The sequence below is a fragment of the Chlamydotis macqueenii genome, chromosome 2, assembly GCF_036417535.1.
Source record: "Chlamydotis macqueenii isolate bChlMac1 chromosome 2, bChlMac1.mat, whole genome shotgun sequence".
In the NCBI taxonomy this organism is placed as follows: Eukaryota; Metazoa; Chordata; class Aves; order Otidiformes; family Otididae; genus Chlamydotis; species Chlamydotis macqueenii.
The window spans coordinates 35,328,502-35,340,196 of NC_141557.1; the positions used below are offsets into that span (position 1 = coordinate 35,328,502).

An 11,695-nucleotide genomic window follows, 5' to 3' on the forward strand; every position below is an offset into this window, starting at 1 on the left:
ATTCCTAGAGGCTGTGACAGGTTGTCCTGAAAGTTTTTAGACTTGCTGAGCATACACTCACCACAGAGCATGTCAACATGAAAGGAACAAAGAATTCATTCACTTTTATGCAAAAAATCCCCATTTTGATAGTTTAAAAACCCAGCCTTTCTGTCTGACATTACAACATGAAACACAAGTCATCAACACATAGGTTACCAACAGCTTTGAAGAAAACAGAACAACTTTGTGTGGAATTTCCTTTCCATAACTCAAAGAAACACGGGGGAAGAAATTAGTTCTCCTCCTGAATTCTGGTGAAATAAAAATTAATTGTTATTTTCCCAAAAAGTTGCCCTTTTCAGTCAATTCTAATGTTACCGGTTTCAGGGGCTTTACAGAGACTTTTCCTTCTTCCCAGTCACATCTCTGTGGGGAAGGAAGATATGACCAACACATGTCCTGTGCTTGTCAGCTTGTGCTTTGGCTTCATCATACTCTGACTGGGTGTGATTATACTGAAAATGTTTTAGAAACGTGGTAACATCATTGTAACCCCCAGCACATAGAGGATCCTTTGGGAAGAGAAAGTGATGGGTGGAGGTGACTGCATTTTGCCAGAACTGCGAAATTCTGACGCTGTTTCTTCCTGTTTTCCTAAGCCAGGCACTCCGGCCCTTGCCACAAGAAAACACCAATCTCATTTATTTGAAAGAGTATCTTGCTTTGCCATGACAAAGGGCACTACATTTATTTTGGTGCAAAGTCCCTGCTTCTCCCCAGCTTAGTCCTGGAGCGGCCGGTGTGACTCTGGAACCTGCATGAGCCAGGGTGGTTTTAAGGCATCGTTTCTACCCAGCTGAGACCCTTGCCCCCCACCTTGAGGCTTTCCATAAGGTTCTGACAACTGGGCATCGCTGGACTGACACAGGCCCTAATTGCATTTCTTTGGCTGGTGGCTGCCAGGAGGAGGACAGAGAAATGCGCCGGGGCTCCCTCGGGCTCGTGACTCCCTTCTGCTTGGGGATGCCTGGGGATGCCTTGCCTCCCAAGCCTGGGAAACGGCATCTGTGCCAAGCACATCCCTGGTGTTACCCAGCTCCTTTGTAAGTTTGCCACTAAAATGCACAACAGAGGGGATCCTTTAAAAAGCAGGAGACAGCAACTCTAACAAAGGCATTTGATCTCTAAGCTAATTAAAGGTGTGCACAGAGGCACGCACACACACACACGTCTGCTAAATAACCAGGCAGGCAGTGTGGTACTACATTTTCATTACTACCTCTGCCCCCTGCCCCATCCCTGTGTTTGAGGCCCCCAGAAGGGCAATTACCCTGTTCCCTGTCCTACCTACAGGCTCAGGAAACCCTTCCCCAGACGGACAGTGCCCAGTGCTTAATGATGTCCTCAATCTTGGTTTATAGACGCAGCTGCAAACAAAATCTTTTTTTTCCTGGTTGAATCCCTGTGTTCCTTGGGTTTCAGGTGTAGCCCCTGGATCTATTTGGTCACCTTGTGTGTTGCAAGTGATATAATTTTTGTGATTAAAAAGTAAGACAGAGTGGGGCAAAGGCTGGCATTTATTATACTGGGGAGCAGCACTGCTCACTCGAGCTGATGCTGAGCACACTCATCCCCGGTCTCTCCCACTTGCCTTTTCCATTGAGGAAATTCAACCCGCTGCCATGTCATTGTTATAATAATCTCAGGCTCCTGGACACCAGTCTGAGTATGACAGTCACACAAAACCGATGTTGCACTCATCTTGGGCAGGCTGTGCTTTGGCATTACATCTTCATTCCCAGCGGCTGCTGCGCTGACTTCCTGCCGTCATTCCCCTTTACGGCGGCTCAGGGCCGGGCATCGCAAGGAAGAGGAGCTGCCCGTGGCACTCCTTCTTGCTATGGCTTTTCTAGACCTGACTTTTTATTTCTTTCTGCCCTACAGCAAAAATCCTCACTTGTGTTGGTGGCTACAGTCTCCTTCTGTGTTCTGACCTTGGCCACATGCAAAACGTGAGGTCCTCTTCAAGTACGTCCCCGTAGCTCATTGACTCCTCTCTGAAAACTTCCAGTGCCTCCTCTTTTCTAACACAGACAGGTTTTTGAGAGCTCTTGATTTCAGGCTCTTTGCAGCCTTGCTTCTTTCTATTTATTGCTCTTGATTCTTCCAAGGAAGCCAGTGTATCCACAGTCCATTTTTTTAACAAAACAGCTCTCATGCATTTTTCAGTACCACTTCTCATGCACAGCGTATCACTCCTGAATTATCCACAGGGCCTGGGGTTCTTCCTGTCCCTTCTCAGCTTTTACCATGAAGGTTTGTTCTATTAGTGGTTCAGAGAAGGGGCAATTGGGATAAATGAAATTAATTTTAAAATATAGCTTCATGTTGTGCTTTTTTTTTTTTTCCTCTGGGCCTCTGCCTTTATATGCTGGATGCACTGTTGGTTTATGAGCTTCTCTAAATAGCAGCTATGTCTTTTCAGACACCCAAAGAATAATTCAGGGTAATCCAGTCTGACACTGCAGCTTTCCTTCCCAGCTGAGGTCTTCTTCCACAAACACTGCCAAGGGGGAGAGATGCTCATTAAAAGCCTCCTGCCTGCCACTCAGCTGGATGGAGGCAGCAGGCTCCGCTTTACATTGGGGAAAAAACAGCTCAAGGAGGAGTCTCACTGCTGAGGTCTTGGGGAGCATGGCCTGCTGGGTCTGATGCGTGGACACATGAATATTTCATGTCCTTGCCTTGAATAGGGTGCGATTGAGGCTGTGCTGCTCTGGAGGCTGCCAGGACTGTGGCAGGTGAGAATGCTCACTCAGCAATCCCATTGCACTGGGCAGGTTTGGGGTGTCATGAGATGGGGCTCCTGCTAAGACTCTGCCTTGCCTCCTTCTGCACAGCCCCCTTTGCTGCTTTCTTCTCACCTAAGACCAAAGCTGAGAAGTGCAAAGGCCTGTGAAAATGAAGAGCAAAACAAGAGGAAAATATTCCTGTGGGTTTCAGAGGCAACAGCCGCTGGAGGGGTGAGCACAGTTGTTGGCCCAAAAGAAATGAGCCCTTCATTTGGGACTTCAGAGAAAAAAAAGCTGATTCTTCAGCTGTGTGCAGCTTTTACCTCTGACTATCCACAACTGGATGCCTTCAACCTTCCAGAAGGGTTTCCGTCAACCCATAGGGCAGAGCTCACAAGCATGGGAAAAAGGCTGTGAAACCACTGGGATTTCAAACACAAAACCAAAGCATACACGTATATCTTCCCCTCGTACACACATACTAGCAAACAAGTGAATTTTTTTTTAATAATCTCTCACATTCAGGGGTCAAGATAGGGATTATGTTATGTGGACTGGTGTTACTGGCAGTTTGAAAATTGATTCCCTTTGCCCAGACTTCCCAGTTTTTTTCTGTTTGCTTTCTGCAGACATTAGAGCGATGGACCCTGGCTTGCAAGAACGCCCATGGAAAGTCCATTTGAAGTTTGCATTCTCGAATACTGCCATATAGCAGAAGTACTGGGCTGAGATGACAAAGCTGTACCAGAGCCTTAAGCTTAAACTTGCCTAATGAGGGAAAAAAATTCTTCATCCACCACTGCTGTGACCATTTCTCTTCATTCTGTGCTCTGCAATTAGTACATTTGAAAGGGACACTTCTTAGAACAGCGAGTCCCACTCTCTCAGGAAATTTTTCTAGAGTGCAGGCACATGGGCGACTGAATGGGGTTTTGACTGTGCCGTTGGCAACCCAGCCTGGGGATGCAGGTGCCATTATTTCAAGTAAATGTAATAAAAAAATTTCATTTCAGCTCTGCACACAGACAGTAAAGACTGCAGTACAACCAGTTTTCCAGGGCTGAAGCTTTAAGGAAAACCCCTCCAGCAGGATAAAATTTATATTATCCACCCAAAGCTCTTTCCCTGATCACAAAATTTGCATTCCTGCAGACAGAGGAAAAAAAACCAATCCTGTGTGATACCACTCATGATGTACTCAGCTCTCTTTTGAACAGGCAGGTTGAAATACTTATAGCAGACCCTTCACAGTCTATCTGACCTGTTAGGAAAGAAGAAAGATAACAAATTGGACAAGTAGATTTGAATTACATATAAATTAGAGGAAGCCACAATCAAGGTACTGACATTCAGTGAGCAAAGAAAAAGAAAGCTTTTGTGTGGGTAAATTTTCTACTGTGAATTATTTACTCAGCTCTGCTGTGAAGATCTCTCAGGATGGGGTGGACATAAGCAGGTACTTTGTTTGCTGGTTCAGGCTTCTGGTCCTGGGAATCAATCTTTGACCATTAAAAAAAAACACTGCTGTCTTTTCAAGTGTAATTTATTCAATAAGATGCTTTTTTTTTTTCAGGATGCTGCAGAGATTCTTGATTTTCATTTGTCTTTGTCTGGAGATGCAAAATAAGTTTGCCATATTGTCCATTTCATGCTAATTTCTCAATATATTAATATATTCATTTTGGATATGGGATTTGTGAAGGACTCTGCTGACTCTCAGACACTGCTGTTAAAAATGGAGATAAACCTGCTGAAGATAATTTAACTTTATTTCTGTATAGCAGGTAATATTAAAACTAATGACGTATGAGAGGAGCTAGGTTTTTTTTTTCACTTTGAGTGCTTTAAAACAGTTTTGAAGAGCAGTGGTCCTTGGACGGGGAGCAGGGAGCCCTGGCTCCTGCTCCACGCTGTGCTGCCAACACACTCGACCTCTACTTGAGGTGTTGGAAGAGGTCCTGCTGATTTGGGACAAACCATACCATCCCCCTCAGTTCAGCCTCCCTGTTCCCAGGAGACACTGTATCTCATGAGGATCTAATTTCATACACACAAGTAAGATGTTCCTCAAAGGCATGGGTGCCTCCCAATCCAGCACAGGCAGCAGCAATCTTTCTTCTGCTTTCAAGTGAAGTCCTTCAAACCCAGGGTAGTGGTGGGCGGGGTGGGGGGGGGGGGGGGCGTTAAGGCATGACTTGAAGCCTGGGGCTGGAATAACACCGCTGTAAAGGTGCTCCTGGGACAGATGCAGGCAGCGAGGGGTGTTTTATACCTTCTGTATCTTTATCTTCCACCTTTATATACACTTCAGGTTGACACTGGGTTATTTTTAGGTCATTTCAGGAATACGTATTTCTGCAAGAGCCATTTCTGGGAGAAATGCCAAATTGGAAACTGCAGTAACCTATATATCCCCCGCAAGGATGTACACCAAACAGCTGCTGCCGTTCGCTTCCTTGCTACTCCTTGAAGCCCCCAGGGAAAAGGCAAATCAGTCTGTAGGAAAAACAAATGCCCCTGCAAGGCTCTGTAAGAGCCAGTGCCCAGCAGAGCTGCAGGCACATGTCCTTTCTTGGAAGCAGCATGCGTGCACCCATCGTCCAGCCTGGCTCACCCACACAGATGCCAATGCACCGAGAGTAGTGGGAGTGCTGTGGAGGTGTGAGGGAAGGGCAAGGCAGGGCAAAGTTGGAGTACGTCCCCCCCACTGCCCCCTCACAGCTGTTCTGCTCCGTGCTCTGATGCAGTGGACAAAATGGATGGGAGTTCTTCGTATACCAGGCTGAAGCTGTTTGTCTGATCAGTAGGTCCTGCAACAACTGCTGTAACTCCAGATGTTGTGGCTTTCAGGGTTTGGAAATTCCTTGTGTTAGAAATGTTGACCTGGGTTTGGAATCCTGGAATTTCATCTAGGAGCATCTTTCCATTCATCAAAAATGCGTCATGAACGAACCAGCAAACCTGAGTTTTCCTGGGTTTGGATGCACTAGCAAGGGTTTGATGCAGCTGCAAAACACCATGTGCAAATGGATCCCAGGCACTGCTGGGGCAGGGCAGAAGCATGGCCCTGAGCACAGGAACGAACTGAACCTCTTGCAGTTGGTCTGCGTTTTTTTCAGGGCTTGAATGGTTCTCTGTTTGGTGTAGTACGGCACAGTGCTTTGAAATGTGGCCAAAGCTATGAAGCACAGTTGCTTCTCTCCGTTCATCACTGGCAATGCACTAGAACTAACGAAAAGTGACTAAATCCCTTTTCATGGCACCATCCTTTCCCGGTTTGGGTGTCAGGATTTTTCTGTATCATCTTAATCATGTCTACAAGTCATGATGCTATGAGTGCTACAGGTAGGGTTTTTTTTACTGTAACACTGCCTTTTTCCTTTATCAGAAAAGTCTGGATCAGCTAAATTCTGCTGTACATAGGGGAACAGTTTTCCACAAAAGAAGTCAATAGAGAAAAAGAATTTAATTGCTAAATTAACCCCCCAACAAAAGCAATGTTTTAGCCCAACACCTCCTCAACGTCCAGAGCAAATTTTGCTAAAAGCAAGTTTTGTAAGGAATCTGTGTCAAAGTAGATCTATTATCTGATAGATAAGTAATGGGCTTCATCAGTCATTTTTACCGTGGGAAGGGGGCAAAGGAGGGAAGAGGAAAGTGAGCCTGTTGGAAGGCTGTCTGTTGGAAGCATTACCCAGACAGTGAGATTGCACGTCTGCATACAGACTTGAAAGGACACAGATCATCAGATACCAGCGCATGCCTTTGAAAACGGGTCATAAACATTAGAGGAGAGGCTACAAGGACAAAGGGAGTCACAGAGCTTTAAAAAACAGAGGTTATTTAAGTGTGTGTACGTACGTGCATGTGTATGTCCGCATATGTGTAAACAAGCAGGATCAGGAACGCAAATCTGTCAAACAATGATACTGAGTTAAAGGCTTGTTTATAACAATATTGCTTGACACTCCTCTGCCTCCCTCCTTGAAGCTGTGCTGGGAGCTATGTTAAAATACCCTGTACAGTAGCATCTGAAATACATAGGGGAGCTGAGAAGGCATGGAGCAATGGGAGCTGTACTGCGTAATGTGTATCTCCATAGCATTATCTTGACTCGCTCCCAGGTACTGGAAGGAAGTTTTCTGTCCCATGAGGTTGTCAGCTTGCTCCTGATGTGGGACACAAACTCTCCTTCGATCAGCCCCACGGCATGGTTTATGAGTTGGCATGGTTCTGGGACAACAGGCAGTTTGGATGTCACTGCATCTTTCTTATAAGATGATTAAGAAGGGGACCTTGCTTAGAAGATGATGTGTTTCAGCACATGAGCATCATACATACGAAGCGATGCCTTACAAATGAAATGGCATGATTTGCACCCTTGCTGTCCTCCTTCCACACACAACCACTAGCTTCAAGGTAAAAAGTGGTCAATAAAAGTCTGTTAGAGTGATACAGGTACTTCTGGCTGCTGCTCCCTCCTCTGCTCATCTCACACTCTTTAGAAAAGAGGTTAAACCAGTAGTGGCTTCAACAACACTTCCTTGGGAAAATAAAGTGAAGGTACTGGAATTTAAGGAGTTGGTGAACTGTGGCAGCAGTGGGTTTCTAGAAGCTCTTCACATCTTTCTGTCCATAACAGGGGCTTTATTCCTCTTGTGACTCAAGGGCAGGAAATGGGAATCTGATAAGAAAATAAATCAGTTTGTTCATATTGCAGGAAGCCAGAAGCTGAGATGGGCAAACATCATGTGAGAAGTCCCAACGCAACAGGATGCATTAGAACCGCATCATGCTCAAAACCCAGCAGAAATGAACATGTCTGACAGTCCGAATTAATTGAAAATAGGGAGTATTTCTGAGCAGTTTGCTTAGTGTCATGTCTTTATTAGAAATGTTGCTGTCCGCCATCAAAAGTATGTGTGCGGCTGGAAGGTAAACGACATGTGCTCAACGCTCAGGTATCCTCTCCGTAGAGGGAAAAGAGTAGCCCTGTGAAAGACCTCCCACACGCTCTGGGATCATAGCCTCAAGACCTGGGGTCTCAAAGGGAAAGATATTTTCTATATTGGAGAGCACACAGAGCCCACCAAACACACATATTCCAATATTCCCTTTGTACTTGCCTCCAAACAGACTGTGGTATTAATAATAATCTGCCAAAACCAGCATATATAGTAGACTATAGGCTCAGCCTCAGCTTTAGTCACTCACCTGGCCTTTGCAGTCATGGAGACATGTTCCACCACCATCAGCAACTCCATAGTGGCTCCATCCCTTTTCTCTGGTTGCAGCCTCTTCCTCTCCAATACGGCCATAAAAAAAAAAAAGTGCAAAAGATTTACTCCAGTTCTTAGGGCACTGAATTTTTGAGACACCTGAACCTTGAAAGAAAGAGAAGAAGGTTTTCTTTCTGGAAAAGGGAACACAGTGAAAAATCAGAAGGCAAAAAGTAATTTTATTTGTGCTTTCATTCTCCCTCTCTCTGTGCAACCTTGAGTGTAGGAAGAGGTATTGGTCTCATGGGATATGCCAGCACGCTCCAGCTGAGCAATACCTAAAGAGAGCGTCCACTGAAGACGTGGAAGCCCCTGGCAGCTGAGGCAGAGGATGGTCGGACTGGTGGAGGAGTGTGCTGCCTCAGGGTGAAAGGACACCCCGGGTGAGTAGTAGCTCTGGCACAATCTGCCAGCTTTCATATAAATAACACAAAGCTTTTGTGTCTCCTCCCCTCTCTGGCCTTTCTCCCATCCTGCCATATATGCATATGCTGTATGAGCATCAGTTTTTCATAGATCATTCACCAGATATGAAGAAATACATGGTAGGTTGTGCCCATGGCAGGCTGGCCAGGATAGCTGCAGTCCAGGCTCTCCATGAGGTGATCACAGAGGGACTCCAGAGCTTCTCTTTATCTTCTGCCAAGTGAACGTGACAGCCCTCAGACGCAGCCAGACCATTGCAAAGCTGCCACACGTGGGATCCAGGATTAATGCACACTTAAAGCATTGCAAGTGATATTTTCCTAGTAGATGGGCTTAAGCACCACTTTTAAAGCTACTGTAACAGTGAGTGACATAGGGAGGTTACGCATCTACAGAAGAGCTTCAGACTGTTATTATTATTATTATTGCTGAGTGCAGTTGTCCTAGTTTCAAGAGGCAAGACAGATGAAATTTATTGCTGTATTAATAATCTTCATCATATCCTTTTTTTGCAGATCCCTCTTGCATGTTTCTTTAAAACCCATGAGATCATCCGCTGCCTGTTAATGGAAAGCAGTTTATTTCAAAGGAGGACAGACTGACAGATTTTTGTTCCCATGAACTGTATAAGAAATCTAACAAACTAGATGTAGATGGATCAATACAGGCTGCTCTTTATTTATCACCCTCTGTCTTCCTCACTTTATTTTTATGGCTATTAAAGATGCTATCATTGATATACCATTTTTGACTGTCGCTATATAATGTATACACTGGACAATGCTGCCATTGATATTCATGTAAAATGCTGGGGTATTGAATGACCTCGGAAAGCGGCGCAGCCTGCCTTTCATTTCTGCAGCACTGGGTTTAGCTGGGGCTGGATCTCTAGTGAGTAACATTTCTGCTACGCTTCAGGAGGCGCGAGGGAAGTTTGATCTTTGCTCTGAGTATTTCTACACTTTCAAGTTTTTCTTTAGGTGGGACTTCAGCCAGCGAGTTCCTGGGCTCTCTCTTTCATTAAAATAATTCCCTTTGGGCTTGTGATCACCAAGAAACATAGCAGTGCTTGACTGCAGCCCTTTGATGATGCGATTTCAATTAAAACTCACTACTTGCTATGGATGAGGGGAAGTCATGCTCCAAACTGTGACATTTTGTCACAAGTAAACAACCGATGGGAGCTGAGTGAATCTGAAGCTTGATGTGGCTTATTCACTGACTGACAGCACCATGTCAGCTAATTTGACTGTCGACAAGAGAATTAAACCTGATTATGGAAGCACGGGTACCAGAGATGAGAGCGTCTATTTTGCAGTCCTGATTGCAACTGCTGGACAACGTAGTCACCCGCAAGCCAGTTTTAAGTGATCCACCCTGAGTCTGGTAGCAGTCTGGAGGTGGGAACCCAAATTCAGCCATGAGTAGTCACCCCACTGCTTGGGAAGATTTACAACCTGCTATGTACTTTCAGTTTAGGGTCTGAAATTGGACTGAAATTGGACATGGAAAGCTTGATTTTCCAGGCAAGTCAACTCAGCTCTTGTTAAAAGCAAAGCAAAGGAGAACACCTCTACGTTTATCAAAAGCAGCTTCAAATGTGCTTCTGCAGCAAGATTTGCCTCAGATGTCAAAATGAGAGTGTGACGCTCTTATAGGTCTGCCATCAGGTAACTAGTGCTGTGTAGTTGGGAAATGTGGTCTATCTAGGCAGCCTGTATTGATTGAGGCAATCCCTGCAGCTTTAGTAAGAAGAAAATTAATTCCTTTGCCCAGTTAAATCTGGGATAAGCAGTTAGAGATCCAGAGCTAAAGCCTTACAACAGAAGGAAATATTATTCTAGCGACTCAATTTGCCAAAAACAAACGGTGTGGCATTTAAATTGAGGCATCTATCTCTAGCAACCCAGCACCTCTAATCAGTTTCTCACCTTTACATTGGAATGCAGTGAAGGTAGAGGTACTGCATTTACAATTATAGCAAATGACTTCATCCTTCTGAAATGACTTTAAAAGATTAGAATTCATAGATTATTTATTAACTCTTAGTGAATGTATTTCCAGAATGGGAGCAACATATTGCATCAATGTCTAGTTTCCCAGTTTAACTATTTTAATTAGCAGGGAAATGTATACCGCTGTAAGGAACTCAGCCCACATACCACTGTGCAAGGCTTTTTCCTTACTGTTTCCTTTTTAGTACAAAGCCTTTGTTCCTTTAAACTCGTGTTAATAACAGTGATCATAACACTGGAATCTTCCTGCGATAACTCATAAATAACAGTTCTAGCTGTTCAGCCAAAACAGGCAACTCAAGAGTTTAATTGACCCGTTTTGATAGAGAGTGTCTGATTCAGAGGTTGGCAGAGGGATTTGTGATGAAGTGGCCCTGGTAGCTTAACCCAAACACTCCTGCTGACTAGATAACAAAAAACATCTTGGGTAAGTTCATGACAGTAACTGCAGCATATCCAGAATTGTTTTCCTTCCTTGTTGGACCTTGTAGCAAATATCTCCTGTACTAAAGCCTTCACTTGATTCCTGGGTAGTAAAAAGGCTTGGAAGTGCTAAAAAAAAGACGAGACAAGCATAAACACTGAGTTCCAGACCTCCAAACCAGGTGCCAGTCCAGATGAAATATAAAGCTGTCCACAGCTAAGCGGAAAGAGTTTTCCAAGGAAGGCGGAGAGGGGTCAAGTAGGTGAGGAACCAGACCCATCCACTGCAGGAGGAATGCCAGCTCCTTGCAACAAAGCTGGGGAATGAGAAAGAGGTAAACACGTCCCTGGATGCCTGTGGTAGCTGATCAGCACCAGCACACCAACAAGCCACAGCCCAGGCTCTTCTGTAGGAAAAGACAGGGATCAAAGTCAGGAGGCAGAATATACCGTGCTGTGATTTGTTTTGACAAAGTGTTGTTCCAACAGTAAAAGAAAGCAACATAATTTAGATGCTGTCAGAACAGAATGTCACATTTCAAGAAATGGAGATCTAATTATCAAGATATCGTTTGGGAGACCTCGTATGGAATAATTCACAGGCATGGTGAAAAAGTAAAGATTTTCAAAGCCACATAAACATATTTTTCCTTTATCTTTAGTGTTTATGATTGTCAACTAGGTTAAATGAATCAAGCTTAATCATTGAGTATTTGAAAACACACTATATAATGCTTTTAGGCTTGGTGTAAAGCATTATTACATACTAAGATGCTAA

At 44.5% G+C, this 11,695-nt stretch overlaps 1 long non-coding RNA gene across 1 annotated transcript; it reads right to left on the bottom strand.

Moving 5' to 3' along the window:
- Positions 1–973: 973 nt before the first annotated feature.
- Positions 974–8,073, bottom strand: LOC147601629 (uncharacterized). The gene is made up of 3 exons (XR_015257783.1): positions 7,989–8,073; positions 6,636–6,687; positions 974–4,035 (listed from the first exon to the last, which is right to left on the bottom strand). It is a non-coding gene; the product is annotated as an uncharacterized LOC147601629 (long non-coding RNA).
- Between the last annotated feature and the right edge of the window lie 3,622 nt (positions 8,074–11,695).